This window comes from Quercus suber, unplaced genomic scaffold, assembly GCF_002906115.3.
Source record: "Quercus suber isolate HL8 unplaced genomic scaffold, Cork oak 2.0 scaffold_452, whole genome shotgun sequence".
Classification (NCBI taxonomy): domain Eukaryota; kingdom Viridiplantae; phylum Streptophyta; class Magnoliopsida; order Fagales; family Fagaceae; genus Quercus; species Quercus suber.
This window is the reverse complement of record NW_027069903.1, coordinates 16,004-31,425: the sequence shown is the minus strand read 5'-3', so window position 1 is coordinate 31,425 and position 15,422 is coordinate 16,004. Positions and strand designations below refer to the sequence as shown.

General features: G+C 32.3%; 1 long non-coding RNA gene across 1 annotated transcript; it reads right to left on the bottom strand.

The window, feature by feature from the left end:
- Positions 1–7,569: 7,569 nt before the first annotated feature.
- On the bottom strand, positions 7,570–11,413 carry LOC136062784 (uncharacterized). The gene is made up of 4 exons (XR_010624498.1): positions 11,280–11,413; positions 10,031–10,141; positions 8,351–8,451; positions 7,570–7,801 (listed from the first exon to the last, which is right to left on the bottom strand). It is a non-coding gene; the product is annotated as an uncharacterized LOC136062784 (long non-coding RNA).
- Positions 11,414–15,422: the final 4,009 nt, after the last annotated feature.

Here is a 15,422-nt window from a genome sequence, read left to right as displayed (position 1 = left end):
ATAATAAATTTAAACCTTTAACCACTATTTTAACACTTACCACGTAATTTCTATGTGAATTTTTTTTGGCAAAATGCAAAACAACCCCCCATGGTTTGGATTTGTCGCAAACTAACCCCTTATGCAATCAATTTTGTATTATTAATTCTCTAGGTTTAAGAATTGCCCAAATTGACCCACCATCTCAAATTTTAAAAAAAATGGTAATATATTGTGCATGTATTATTTTTAAAATATTTTTTTTATAGTAAAGTCGTCACATGCAAACCAGCAAAATGAAACCACATGATCATTTTCTATCAATTATAACTAGTTGAATTAAAGAAGAGGGGTCAATTTGAATAATTCATAGTATTAGGTTCTTTAAGCACAAGATGAACAATAATAAATGAAATTCTTGTAGTAAAGCATATAAGATGGGTAAATTCAATGTACCTTAAGCTTTCCAATTGAATTCAAATACATGATTGTATTGGCCAACGAACTCTGTGGTTGAATTTAATTGTCCTTACAAGTATAATATTTTTTATTATATTAATCAATTCAATTTGAAAATATTAAAAACTGTATCTAAGTTTTTTCTATGTGCAAATACTAAAAGTACAATATAAATAAAATATATAATACAATACCTACTACATTGATCTTAATTCTGCCTAACTACATGCTTCCTGTTAGTCCCAATGAGGCGTTGAAGTGGAGCATCATTTTCGTCTTCACCGACTACTAAAGTAGTGTTATGCAATAATTTTGTGAGTATTGTCAATGGTTCATTCTTTAGATGTGAGGTAGAACAAACAGCACATATTGTCCTTGAATAGAGAGACCGCCAAAAGTAAGTGGGCGAGAAATCTAGGAAGTAGAAAAGTGCTAGTAGAAATCACTGGCAACGGTGATGGAATGATGTGAAAATTGGCGACATGAAGGGTAACAAACTGAGAGTAAAACTCATCGCCTTCTACCACAACCGAAGCCACTTTTTGGAAAAATTTCTTTGTATGGATTATGAAATCTTCCTTTTTGTTGTTTTAAGTAATTTTATTTCAATTAAAACTTTTAATTTAAAAGTCTAAATAAAGTCCCGTCTATTTTGGGACGTCTCCTAGAAACAATAGGATTTGATTTTGCAATTATCTCAATTATAGCATTTATTTTTTGGTAAAATTAACTATTTTGTCACCTAATTTCATGCCCTATGGTTTCTTTTGTTATTTAAATGGATTGTAGCCTCCAAGTAATTTAGTTTTCAGATTAGTAAAATATAAATTTTTTTGTGTAATTTTTTCTAGTGAATTCCAAACCTTATCACTTTGTGAATTCAAGATTAACTTCTTAAAAAGATAGACATCTTCTTCTTCTTATGGCTTCTACCCACATCAAGATGGCAGTAGGTTTGATACTTAGGTGTCCGTTAGTTGATGATCTCAAACATCTTTTGTTCCCAACGTAGCACTTGCAAGTAGAGATGGTAAGAAGGGATATGACTAGATTAGGGATGCCCCATCTTTGTCTTACTCTTTTTTGGACGAGAAAAACCCACGCAAGGTGAGAGCAAGACAATCCAGAGGCAAAACGTGTTAGAGATATTTTACTATCCTTAATGAAATGGCTTATCTTAAATAAGAGAAAGTTAAGAGGCTGTTTGGTTTACTAGTTTTCATGACTCAATTTTCTGTTTCTATAACTCAATTCTCAAAAATGGTAGAACTCATAGCAAAATACTTGTTTGGTTGCACAATTTCTAATTCTCTACTTTTTGAGTTATGAGTTGTGAAAACTGAAAACAACTTTTGGCTATTTTCAGTTTCTATAACACATAATTCAATGGCATTTCTATAAATAACACTACATGAGAGACCCACTGTTAGACTTTTAGACGCAACTTTTGACCATTTTTTTTTCTTTCTTTACTAGGTTCAGTGCGTGCCTTTCTTCTTCTTCTTTTTTTCTTTTTCTTTTCACACTAGCTTCTTCTTCTTCTTCCTTCACTGGGTTCGGTAATTTGATCTGGGTTTTTTTTCTTTTTTTTTTTTTTCTTCTCTTCTTCTTCTTCTTCTTTCACTGGGTTCGGTGATCTGATTTGGTGTTTCTTTTTTTTTTTTTTTCTTCTTCTTCTTTCACTGGGTTTGGTGATCTAATCTAGTTTTTTTTTTCCCTCTTCTTCTTTTACTGGGTTCAGTGATCTGATCTAGGTTTTTTTTTTTCTTCTTCTTCTTCTCACTGGGTTCGGTGATCTGATCTGGGTTTTTTTTTTTTTTAGCTTTTTTTAATTCCCTTTCACTGGGTTCGATGATACTTAAAAAAAAAAGCTACACCAGTGACAAGTATAGAGCCTACAAATAGTATGAAAAATATTAAGTGATGGAAATTGAATGATGGTTCCAAACAGCCTTGATATTTTAGAGTGACGAGTGATGAGTAATGAATGATGAGTGATGAGTGATGGAAATTGAGTGATGAAAAATATGGAGCCAAACAGCCTCTAAAGCGCTAAGAGAAAGAGAGAACAAGAGTTTGAGAGGAATATGTAAAAAAATAAAAATAAGTAATCGAAAATTAAATATATATTAATATAATACACACATTATATATATATAATATATATATATATATATAATATTATATAATATATAAGCAAAATCTATCTCTTTTCTGTCACGGGAAAACTTAGACAGACAAATAAGGCAAAGATGAGAATTTTTGCGTCATTCTTCTTTTTAAACAAGTTTATGGATNAATGAATTGTGTCTTATGTCCTCGAGTGATCTCATCGAAGTGATTGGGAGCGAGAGCTGGAGAATTTACAAAAACAAGTTAAGGACCTGGGGATTGAGCTGAGAGGCTAACATCGTAGGAGGGACCAAGATGATTCATCTGACGTCCTTGATTACATAGGGGGAGAATCATCTCATGGTGGCAGTTCACGTCGGTCAAGGGACAGATCTCATGAAACCATGGGCATCGACATGAATCCCCCCATTGTGATAGGCATGAGTGTCATAATGTTGTGTTGGATGCTATGAGCTGGGGCATTGAAGAGAGCTATCTGATCACCCTTTTTTTGACAAAATTGAGCGTATGAAAATGCCAAGGTGGTACACCCGTCCTCTGTTTACCATTTATGATGGAAAAATTGATCCGATGGAACATGTAAGTCATTATATTTAGATGATGTCACTTTATTCTCAGAACAATGGTTTGATGTGCAAAGTGTTCCCATCTAGCCCTGGGCTGACACTAAGGTGGCTTAATGGTTTAAGGAAAGGTTTTATTCACAATTTTCGGGGCAAGATTCATAACATGTAGCAAGGTTCCTCAACTGTTCAATGCATTGTTATCCATAAGGATGAGGAGTGGGAAGACCCTTTGATCTTACTTGAATAGTAACTGGGAGTTATATAATGAGATAGGAGAAGGAAATGAGCGGGTAGCCACTAGTACCTTCTGGCTTGGGCTCCCCCAAGAGTTGGAACTGAGGGACTCTTTAACTATGCATCCCCTTGAGGACATGCATCAACTTATTAGAAGGATTGAAAAGTATAAGAGATTGGAAGATGACTAGCTATAGGGCAAAGGCAAAGCATTGTTTTCCAATAGTTCCCCAGTGAAGCTAAACCACGCGCATTAAGGAAAATTTGTAGATTTCGGCAAAAGACACTGTAAATTTCAGACACAATAGTTGGAAACATTGTCATTTGGGGTCTATTACGAGACTTGGGCAATGAAATCTCATTGGTCTTTTCCTTTTTCATCTTTTTAAAAGTGGATGTTGTAAACCATTACACAGCATTGGCATATATAAAGAAAGACGGAAAATGCTAACGGATGCTGTTAGAGCAATAATTAATAATCCATTTAAAGAAAGTTTTTATAGGAAAGAAAAATTAATGTTTTGACAACTTTTTCTATTTCCTATAAAAGTGGTGTCAAAACTTTCCTAAAATGGATTATTAACTATTACCCTAAGGGCACCTGTTAGCATGACTTAAAAAAGGTTAGGTGCTATTAGAGCACTAGCATTGATGGTGCTAAATAGCTATATAGCTATTTTTAGCACCTCCGATTCTAAAAAGTGAGCTACAATGGTGGAGCTAAACTTAAAAATTTTAGCTCCTCATCTACAGTGCATAGTTATAAATGGCTGTCCACTATAGCAAGAAGCTAAAACAAAAAAAATATATATATATATATATATATTATTAAACTTCTCTCTCTTCTCTCATTAAAAGAATATTTTCTCTTTTTCTTTCTTTCTCTCTCTCTCTCTCTCTCTCTCTCTCTCTCTCTCTCTTCGGCTTCTCTCCTTTCTTCTTTTTTTCCTTCTCATTTTTTCTCTCTTTAGCGCCTCCCTCATCTCCTATCTGCTTCGCCAACTAACTCGCCAACCCATCTTGTCGAGACCCATCTCCCTAAGCCCCATCGCTGATCTGTTATCTAAGCCCCATTGATGCCGAGTTTGTGCTGGATTTGTGTTTGTGTGCTGAGTTTGTGTTTGTGTTTGTGCTAGGTTTCTGCCAAGTTTGTGCTAGGCTTGTGTTTGTGTTTGTGTTTGTGTGCTAATTTGGGGTTGCTGGGTGCTAAGTTTCACACTGGTGGTGGAGGTGGTGCCTGAAGATAGTAATGAAGATAGTGAAGAATAGGGAAAAAATAATAAATAAATAAATTGTTTAATGTAATAGATATATTATTTTATTGTGTTATTTATATTGTTTTATTGTGATAAAAGCTAAAATAAAACCGCTAATGTTAGATGTTTTGTAAAGTGAGAAGGTAAAATAGATAAAGTAATTTTTTTTGTGGTGCCAAATAGCTAAAAAAATAGCTCCACCAATGTAGATTCTCTTAATGATGTTGATTTGTGCTATTTGGTTTCTCTGGTGCTTGTTGCTTGTTTTTTGAGTGTGTGATATTTTATTTTATTTTGCTGGATACTATACAAATGAGGGAATATGCACAAAATTTCTAAGCACATATTTTTAATTATTATAAAATTAAAAGAAAAATCTGTACATGGACTTAGAATATTCTAAATGATACCAATATTGTCTTCAGTCAAGCTCATAAACGATACTAATAATGATAGAATTTTGTAGGTGTGACTAGCTACCTAACATTTAAATTTATTTTATTACTAACTCGGGATTAACATCGTGCGAGGTCGCCTATATTAAATCAAGTAGTAATAGAATACACACAATCCATTAAAATTAATAGTTACGAGGTCTATATGATGAGTAGGTAAGAGGCTAGGCACCTTGCAATATTTGATTAAAAACGATTACCCAATACAAATCATTTTAACTATTCTAATTTATTATGTAAGGATGATGGAATCAAGTAAATATAAGTTTAGATTTAGCTGGAGCTGCCTCTAACCGAGTCAGGGATCAAAGTCAAAAAAGGATGTAAAGTATACGCTTAATTAAATGGAGGGCTCTAAGAGAAAGTTGCTAGTTTCATACCTAACTGATATTATTTTTTATAACAAATTGAGAAACTCTAATTAAATAATTATTACACCACATATAGGACTTCTTGTGCCTTTTGATGAATTCATATTATATTTACTTTACTTCCACATGGTTTTTCATTTTATTGGATCACTTCTTTCTCAACAAATTATTATTGGTTTAATTTATTTATGTTAAAAAATTATGCTTTTACATTATTAGATGTAAATGTGCAATTTATATTAAAAATGATTTTATTTAAGATTAAAATTCTTTTATTTGAAAGTTTGCTAAACACTTTTTTTTTATGCTCGTTTATACTTTATTTTTTTTTTTTACTAAATTTATAAAAATTATGAAAATTCAATTGAAAGTTTTTTAAATTACTTTGAATATTTATTTTATATTTCTTTAAATTTAATATATTTATATTATTTTAATTAATTATGACATTATCACGGTTCAACTTTAATTAGTTTAATCTTAATTCGACTTTAAAAATCTTGAACCTCTTCATTTTTTAGTTCATTGAATGACTCAGTTTTTAAAACTATTAATACAATTATGATACAACTATGTGTTTAAATTTTATTGAAAATTCAAACTAAATTTTACCCTAAATAAAATGGAATAGGACTACATAATTATTGTATACATATGCTCTGCTGNTTTTTTCCCAATCTAGTAGTACAACTAAAAGCTCGAACTTTTTCATGCCTTGGTTGGTTACTGAAACATTTTCACTAATTAATAATGGTGCACTAAGAAACCCTAATCATATCTATACATGGAGTTCACGAGAGGACCCAAAGTTCACGAGCATATAAACACAAAAGGACGGCTAAGAAGGTCGTACTCAAAAGCCTCATCTTTCCAATTGTCTTATATCATATAATTCACTCATTGTTGTCACAAGAGATAAAATGAATAAATAAAATAAAATAAAAGTGATGCAACTCAAGGCAAATTGGTATTAATTTTATTTTTTTAATGTGAATTAAAAAAGTGACTGAGTTTAAGAATTAAAACACACATGAGCTGTCCCATAGTGTAGGAGAAATAGAAGAGATCTATAATTATATATATTCAAAAGTACTAATGCAGAATATTTAAATTCAAATAGGGTATAAAAATTTCACTTAAGAATATCATATTTCATTTTTAAGTTCATTTGAAGCACTTTAATTTTTTTTTTAATTTACTGTGGATTATATCTACAAAAAGTGGAAAAAAAAAATTCTTTTTGACTAAGTAGAAAGGGTTCTGTTTGTACAAATTAAGAGGATTTTGGTAAAAACATTAACAATAATAACAAGATATGAATGTAATAATTCAAGTCGATAAATTGAAATAAACTTCAAGCACTTGCTTGCGTTAATTTAGAAAGACAAATCTTACTTTTAGTTAATAAAAAATCATTGACAGTGTGAATTAAACGATTTCAATTTTTTATTATTTTAATTAAAAATTTCTTTAAAATTTAAGGTTGAATTTGAATCCCAAATTATAAAAATAATTATGTAGTTTATTTATTTTTAAATAAATACTAGCCACTTTTTTATTCATGAGGAAAATAAATACTAGCTACTTGGTTCCACTACAAAAAAAACGACTTTAGGCCACGTTTGTAAAACGCGGCCTTAGGTCCAAAAAACGCGGCCATAGGCCCATTTGGCCTATGGCCGCGTTTTTTTAGGCCGCGTTTTTAAGTGTGGCCCAAGTCCCGCGACTATAGGCCAAAGGGGGTCTATGGCCGCACTTTTCAAGCGCGGCCTAAGACCAAGTCCTATGGCCGCGTTTCAAACGCGGCCTAAAGACATAGCCTATGGCCGCGTTTTAAACGCAGCCATAGTCTATGACCTTAGGCCGCGTTTTAAACGCGGCCATAGGACTTGGTCTTAGGCCGCGCTTGAAACGTGGCCATAGGTGAAAGCTGTAGCCGCATTTTTTAAAAACGCGGCTATAGCCCTTTTTTTTTTTTTTTTTTCCCCTAGGCCAGATGACTTAAGAAGGACCTCCACACCTGAGTCAAAATTGAAAACTAAGAAACAACTTGTAAAACAAATCCTAGCAGGACAAAACCCTTTAACATATTCATTCACATGTAAAACAAATCCTATATTTTATAACTGAGTTATTGCAATTAAATTGAACCATCCAACAGACATAACAAAATGGACAACCCTGTCAAGAAAATTTGACATTGTAAGAATCAATAAGTAAGAATTTGACATTGTCTTCCACATCAGTTCAAAAGTTACCTCATTTAATATCTGAAAAATTTTCTTTGTAGTTGCAGGCACTTCCTCTCCTGCTACATCCCCATCCTGACCTTGTAATTGCCTTATCAACTACAAGCCACAAACAACTTTCTGAACAGTCTTTCAAAATTAAGGTTCATTTATAATAAACTATCAAATGTGAACTCCTATACACAAATTCAAGAGGTAATTACTCCAAAATTGAGTAAATCAAACTCAAAAGAGAAAAGATATGTATGCACAGCTGATGAGGGGTGTGTGGTACAGTGGGGCTAACAACAGTAGAGGATGTTGGATTTGAGACAAAAAAACCACTAACATTTACAAGTCCTACTTAGGAGATCAAATATATTGGAAATGACCATATTTACAATGTCCTTTATTTCCAAAATGCCACTTAATAAAATAAGCCACCAAAAGTAAATTACCAAACCAATACTAACTTCGCAAGACATCTACAGTTGAAACCCTCAATAATTTTATATATATATATATATATATATATATATATATATATATAAAACTAGAATTCATTCAACAAGAAAGATCTACAGATAATCATTATACCAATTGAGTACGATGGAAAGGTCTTTCTCAAACAAAGAAAAAAAAGTATTAAGCAAAGGAAACATTGCGTACCTAGTGGAATAATGGAGATAGTCATGTGGAGAGTGAGCAAGGCTTTTCTCCCATACTCGGTAGATTCCCAATTAGCGGTGTAATTATCCTTGCTCCCAATCCTATGATTTGCATCACATTGGATAAGTTTTTTAATCAAAATTTGCACCTCCCCAAAAAAAAAAAAAAATCAATTCAATAACTAAATTGATTATAACATGGTTTGCAGACCCATATCGGACTGTACAGTCTGATCCAGTTAACCGTGGACTTCTCATAAATGCAGTTCTTTTAATCCTAAGAACCTGTCTATGCTAAAAAAGCAAGGAACTGTTTGAACCACAGTCCAACCATTATAACCCTTCTAAATACCAACTGTGAACAAAAATGTAATATTAGTAAAGATAAAGACATACAGTATTAATTAGGGATGCTACATAATGATAGAGTGAACGATTTTAGATAGAACATAATGATGAAAAATATACATATAAACAGCCCCAATTAATCGATTATCTATATATATAGATGATCCTATAGGAATAGGATTTTGGTATTAATATTGTTGGTGTTGTTGATAAGACTTGAATTCCTTGTCAATTGGAAAAGTAATAGGCTCTAAAAGTCTTCCAAGTACTTCAAAACACTGTAAACTCTTTGGCTTGTTGGCCATTAAAGAGGAAAATATATGGTCCACTTATTAATATATTCTTCCCACCATTACGTAAGAGAGAGATTCCATATCCCACACCTATATACATAAATATCTAGTAACAATGGGGAACACACGCTTTTCATGTTGTGAAATGATTGTACGATTGAATCACACTCCCTGGAAGTCTTTTCCCAACTTTAATCAATTTCTAGTGTCCAAAAAACAAACCAAGTGCTCTTGTAGACGTTAATTATATTTGATTAACATGCATATCCTCCTCATATACAAACAAATCATTACGTAAACCTGTATACTTTGTTTTAAACACCAATATTTCCTCCTAGTACACCACAAATAATAACGATGAAAAAGAATAATACAAGTATACAACCATGAAATTCTCAACTTATTTAAATTCTTCCCATCGTAATTTAACTTAACCCATGAATTAGTTCAATATCCAACAATCAAAGAATTAATTAAAAGAAAAAACCTCCATTGAAACTTTAGAGAATATTAAACTATAAATCAAAAACTGATGTGTCAGCCAATATACCAGTCTCAAATCAGTTAAATCAATGTAAGGCAAGTCTAATTAATGAGATATATGAAATAATAAATGAAGGTTTAAAGATATGACAATAAAAATTACTAAAATTGTACCAATGCTAAACTTGCTATAACTCAATTAAGCCTTGATCCCACTAAGCAAGAGCAGTAATCACAATAATTTGATTAGCATTATACACAATATGGTAGCCTGAAAACATATTTGACTTAAACCAATAGAACAATCATTTGTTGAAAATATCATAAACAAGAGAGCCAACCAAAAGAAATTAGGCAAACATGTGCGTTTTGCCAGCTTATTTGTTGACATGTGAGAGAAAAAGTAACTTTAGGCAATCAGGTGGCTTAATTCACCTTTAAGTAAATGAGCTAGCCTAACACACAATCAACCATAATTTTTAAAATAAATAAAAACTCAAGTTGCCTGATCTGATAAATACTGTGGCTCAAGTAAAGTGATAACGAGCTATAAGTACCAAATGGCTTTCATTTGACAGCTCCATTTGCTAAATGCGAATGACGGTGATGCTTTCTTTCTAGTTGATGGCACCATTGATGGCTCCCTTGCTCAAAGAATTTTCTGGACTCTGAAAATGGAAAAAGTTAAACATAAGAATTCAAGCAACTGATAAAAATAAAATTTAGACAGGCTTATATATATATATATATATTAATTAATTAAAAAAAGAAATATCAGTGATCTGACTCTTTGAATTATAAGACTTTACAAGCACCACTGATATTACACCAGTGCACGCACGGCACTTTACATTCACACACACTATCCTCAAATACAATAACACAAACCTAACACCTTACACCTTACCTCTGGACACCTAGCTGACACTAAACACTTATTTTGACTTTGCTTGACTTCACAGTTTACAACACTCAGAGCTTTATGGCACACACTTCACTTCACACATTCACACTTCACCTACCACTTCATTTTACATCACCACTTCATTTTACATTGAGGCGTGCTTGATGTTTAACATATCCTCTCCATCAAATTTGCCTATTGAATTTGCATAAACTAATAAAAAATTAAATAAATTAAATTTCAATTTTAATAAAGCTAATACCGAACTCAACAAGAACTCAATCAGGAATAGCAGCAGAACTAGATATTGTATATTTACATAAAGACACACACCATATAAAAAAAATTTCAATTTTAGAAGACTTGTACTTGTAGAGATATGCAAAAGTTTATCGTAGCAAAATTCTGGGGAAAAGGGCAGCACAGAACAAAAAATTTATATTAAAAAAAGCCAATAGATTAGCAATGAAATAAAGGCCAAATTCACCACCGTTGAGGAGGAAAAGAAATATCGCACTACACTTGAAAATACAAATTCCCCAAATTCCCCAAGCTTCTTTCCAATAAAAGACAAATATTGCGTATGTGCAGCCCCCAGTCTTACTTCAGTGATTTATAAAACTTTCCTCACCTTGTAATGTTTCATGCAAACAGACAGGTAAAGTAATTTACTATGCATAAGTTATCCTAACTAGATTCTGTATCTAAAATATCAATTAGGTCCAGCTTTGAACAAGTCCACTTACTGTATATTCAAGTCTCACACAAAGATTGAACTCAAGGAATTCAAACAAAGGAAAATTTTACACAATTAGCATTGATACTTTGGGGAGAAGAAAAATTATAAGAAAAAAGAGAAAAAAAAAATATAGATAATTCACTGCTAACTGTAACATTCATACCTCCTCCTTAAAGCTTTCCCACGAAGATGCAACATCTCTGCTAACTGTAACATCCATACCTCCTCCATTCTCTGCAGACACATACTTCTGCAATGTCATTGACTTAAATTGTACCTCTGTTCCATCTTGCATTGCCATTCCTAGAAATGGGTCAGCCAAATCAGCCATAAAGAACCCAGAATATATCCACGAGGACCAAGACTCATTAAACCCAAAAAAAAAAAAAAAACTTGGATAAGAAACTCACAAGAATTATAGAGATAAAATATTGTTGTAACAATCACCTTTTCACCACCAATAGACCTAATCTTGCTGTCCATGCCCTTGGGTTTTCTTTCCAAATTAATATTACCGCTTCGTTTTTCAATATCTACACAGCTGTCAATGCTTTCAGTGCATAGATTTTGTACATAACATACACCACTGGTTGCATTTCAAATATTTTGAACTAAGTCCATATCAAATGCTTCAACCATAACGACAATAAGAAAAAAAAAAAAAAAAAGGAAGGAAAATAACACACACATAGTCCAAAACAGTTCCTTTTCTATTTTTTTTTTTAATACAAGAGTACAATAACAATTGCTACAAACTAAACAATGCTACTTAAATTGATGCTCATAATAAAAAAAATAGAGACCAGATACAAAAACCAACAATGAAAACTATATCAGAATTCAAAACAAAATCTACGACTTTTACCAATGAATCCAATAATCTGTAAAAAGCACTGATAAATACAAAACCCCATCTCTCACACTCAACACTAATAACAAAATTCAAAGCCCCATTAAAGAAAGTTTCAATATTTATATACCAAGGACCAAAAAAACGAAATACCCAGATGGCAAAACCGATCAAATCAAAGCATTAGAACAAGAATTACACAAACACAATCACAAATTAGGCCAAAATAATCAAAACCCATCAATGTTTTGGACATTCAAAACAAACCCAGATAATATTTTCAACAGAAACGAAGAGTTAAAAAAAGAGGGGCTGACCTTTCGCTTTTAGGTCATCTGAGTTGCCATTATCGAAGGTAAAGGCAGAGGATTCTGAGCTCTGAGCGCGAGGTGGCTGATGCTCTGCGATTCGAAAACCCCTTTGATTTTTTCGGAGGCAGTAAACGGTGTCATATAAGAAACACCTGAGTTTGACTGCTTTGGGGGGATCGGTGTCAGTTTTGTGAACCGATGCAGTAAGAGGGAGAGAGAGAGAGGGGGCCGGTGGCATTTGATGTGGAGGTGGAGGTGGAGCTTTGGTAGGGGAACTGGTGGGCTGAGAGAGAAAGAGGGTATTAGGGTTTTGTTTTATCTATTTGGGTGATCCCATCTGTATTCTTGTTGCCACACACAAAATCGAGACCCTCAAAAACCCCATGAGGAGTGGATCGGCGGTGAGGCTTTGGGAGTCAAAGGGAGAGAGTGAGAGAGAAGGTGAGAGATCGGGTTAGAGAGAAAGAAATCTGAAGGTCTGAGGGTTTTTTTTTTTTTAATCTGAGGGTTTTAAGCCGCGTTTTTGTGAAACGCGGCTTTAAGAGTATCTATGGCCGTGTTTTCTAAATGCGGCTGTAGGACTTCTTTTAAAATAAAAAAGGAAGGCCAAATTGGGCTGGGCCTATAGCCGTGTTTTTAAGCGCGGCCATAGCTCCAGCCCCAAAAACGCGGCCGTAGCTCAAAAAAACGCGGCCTTAGACCCATTCTATGGCCTCGTTTTTTAAACGCAGCTTTTTTTTCCCCTTTAAGCCCCGTTTTTTAAAAACGGGGCTTTAGTCCGCCTTGGGCCGCGTTTTTACAAACGCGGCCCAAAAAAACGCAGCCTAATACCCCCGTTTTTTGTAGTGTTCAAAGAGAGCAACAAGATATGGTTACTAGGAATTAATTTTTATTTTATATATATATATATATATATAAGCAAATATGTGAGTGTTTGTTAGATTTAAGTCATATTTTTTTACTGGAAGATTTAAGTTATACTTGCCATAACTTCTATTAATATTTCATCATTTAATAATTTTGTATTCATTGAGGTTTTTAACTAATGTATTATTGGATTATATTGACTATTTATGCCTTCCATACTTACAAGATATCAAAATCAATGGAGATTAATGGCTATCTCATATATAAAATTTGAATGTCAATTTTTTTTTTGGTATTTTAAAAATTGTACTTTAAATTTAATTTTATAGATCGGATAGTAAATGATATTTAATTAACATTTTATTTGTCATATGCGTCAAGAACCAATTAATTAAACATGTAATCTTATGATGCAATTTCAAAATAATAATTTATAGTTAGTAAGTGATGTCATATGAATAAAAAGTTACACCATGTGTGACTATGCAAACTTCAAAATTAATATAAAAGTCAGTAATTAATAAGAACTTTAATACTTTGCTTCTTTTAAATTAAATTAATTTTTCTTGGGAATCATGGATGGTAATAAAACACGAAAAAAGGAAAAGAAGAAGGAGAGATTCAAAGATGATGTGGCATGACACAAAATATATTAAAAATTACACGTCATCTCTATATATATTATTGTGGTGAACAAACTATACATAAAGTGGGACGGAAATCACCCAAAAAATACATTTCTGGAATTATAAAAAGATATATATTTTTTATTTGAGAGAGAAACTGGAACTATAAAAATATAATAATTCATTTGTACAAAATGCATATTTATTGCTAATTAGAATTTTTTTTGCGGCAAACATAAAATAAATCTAATATAAAAAACAATTAGAACGTGAAACAGAAGAGAAATTCTTAGAACCACAAACCTAGCCGGCAGAAGGAAACCAAGTCCACGGCATTAATGCATGGCACACAGTTATCGGGTAGTTGAAACAGTTAGAACTTAGCAGCCTGTAATGTGGGTACCGTTACAATTTCGAACGCATGTTTGAATTGCGTTGGTTAGCAGCAATAAATAAGTCTTACGTACTAACACAATTATTCACATCTATTTTTTTCTGAATAAAAATAAATAGGGTTTTTAGTGTAGATTCAAGTACCAGTCACTAGGGTTTTGATAGAATTATCATCTTAGGTACAATATATTAATTAAAGTGTCACTACTCAATCCGAGCAACTCTTGCTATCAACAAAAATTCCTAGTAGTGATTGATACAAATAAAAATAATTTTAATAGTAAATCCAAATAAAAGTAAGGTTATATCAATTAGAAGTTGTCACTTCAATCATTCAATAAAAAAAATTAAAAATTAAAACTTATCACCTAAGCTCTTCTAAACAAAAAGAAGAAGAAAAAAAAAATAAATAAAGACAAGATACAATTTATTATCTCAATAAATTGTGAAGAAACATATTGTCTCTAGCATTAATTAATAAATACAACGTTCGCTTACCCAAAAAAAGAAGAAGATTCAGTGGATAATCCACCAAGTTGTCGTCCATTTAATTATGTGGTCTGAGCTTATCAATGCAAAATTATTCAGTCAAACGAAAAACGTGAAACATATGTAGTAATGTTCATTAATATTCATGTGAAACATATGAAGTACGTTGGTGTAATTGTGGTGTGATCTAGTCTTTGATAGCAAGTGGAATTTGTTCATCCAAAAAAAAAAAAAAAAAAAAGAAAGTGAAATTCTTATTTATTTATTTATTTGTGGATAATTTGATGGGAGACACGAGACATGATGGCACTCGGATTCAGTCAATCGTAACATCAATGAATTTCAATAACTCAATTTTCCTTTTTTTAATTTTTTTTTTAAATATAAATGGGCCATTGCAATCTCCATTGAATGATAATAACCATGACAAATATATTGCTGCAAAAAATTGAGTTGCATTGAATTTTCATAAACACAATAAGATAGATTCTAAATAGCTACCCTGAGGTTTGGGATAATGCTAAACACATCCAAAATAATCAAAAAGCAACCATTTTAGTCCTTAAACATAAACACCATAACAAGCCGTTTGGTCATTCCACCTAAAACAAAAATCTGCATAGCTTTTTTTTTTTTTTTTTTTTTTTTTACCAAGACTGCATGTTCAAAAAGGGTACCCCACACTTATTTGTTCCCGCTAGCCTAAAATGCAGAAGTTATCTTGTATAAAAGTAGTAGTTGTAGTTTACTGGAATAAAATCATCAGAAAA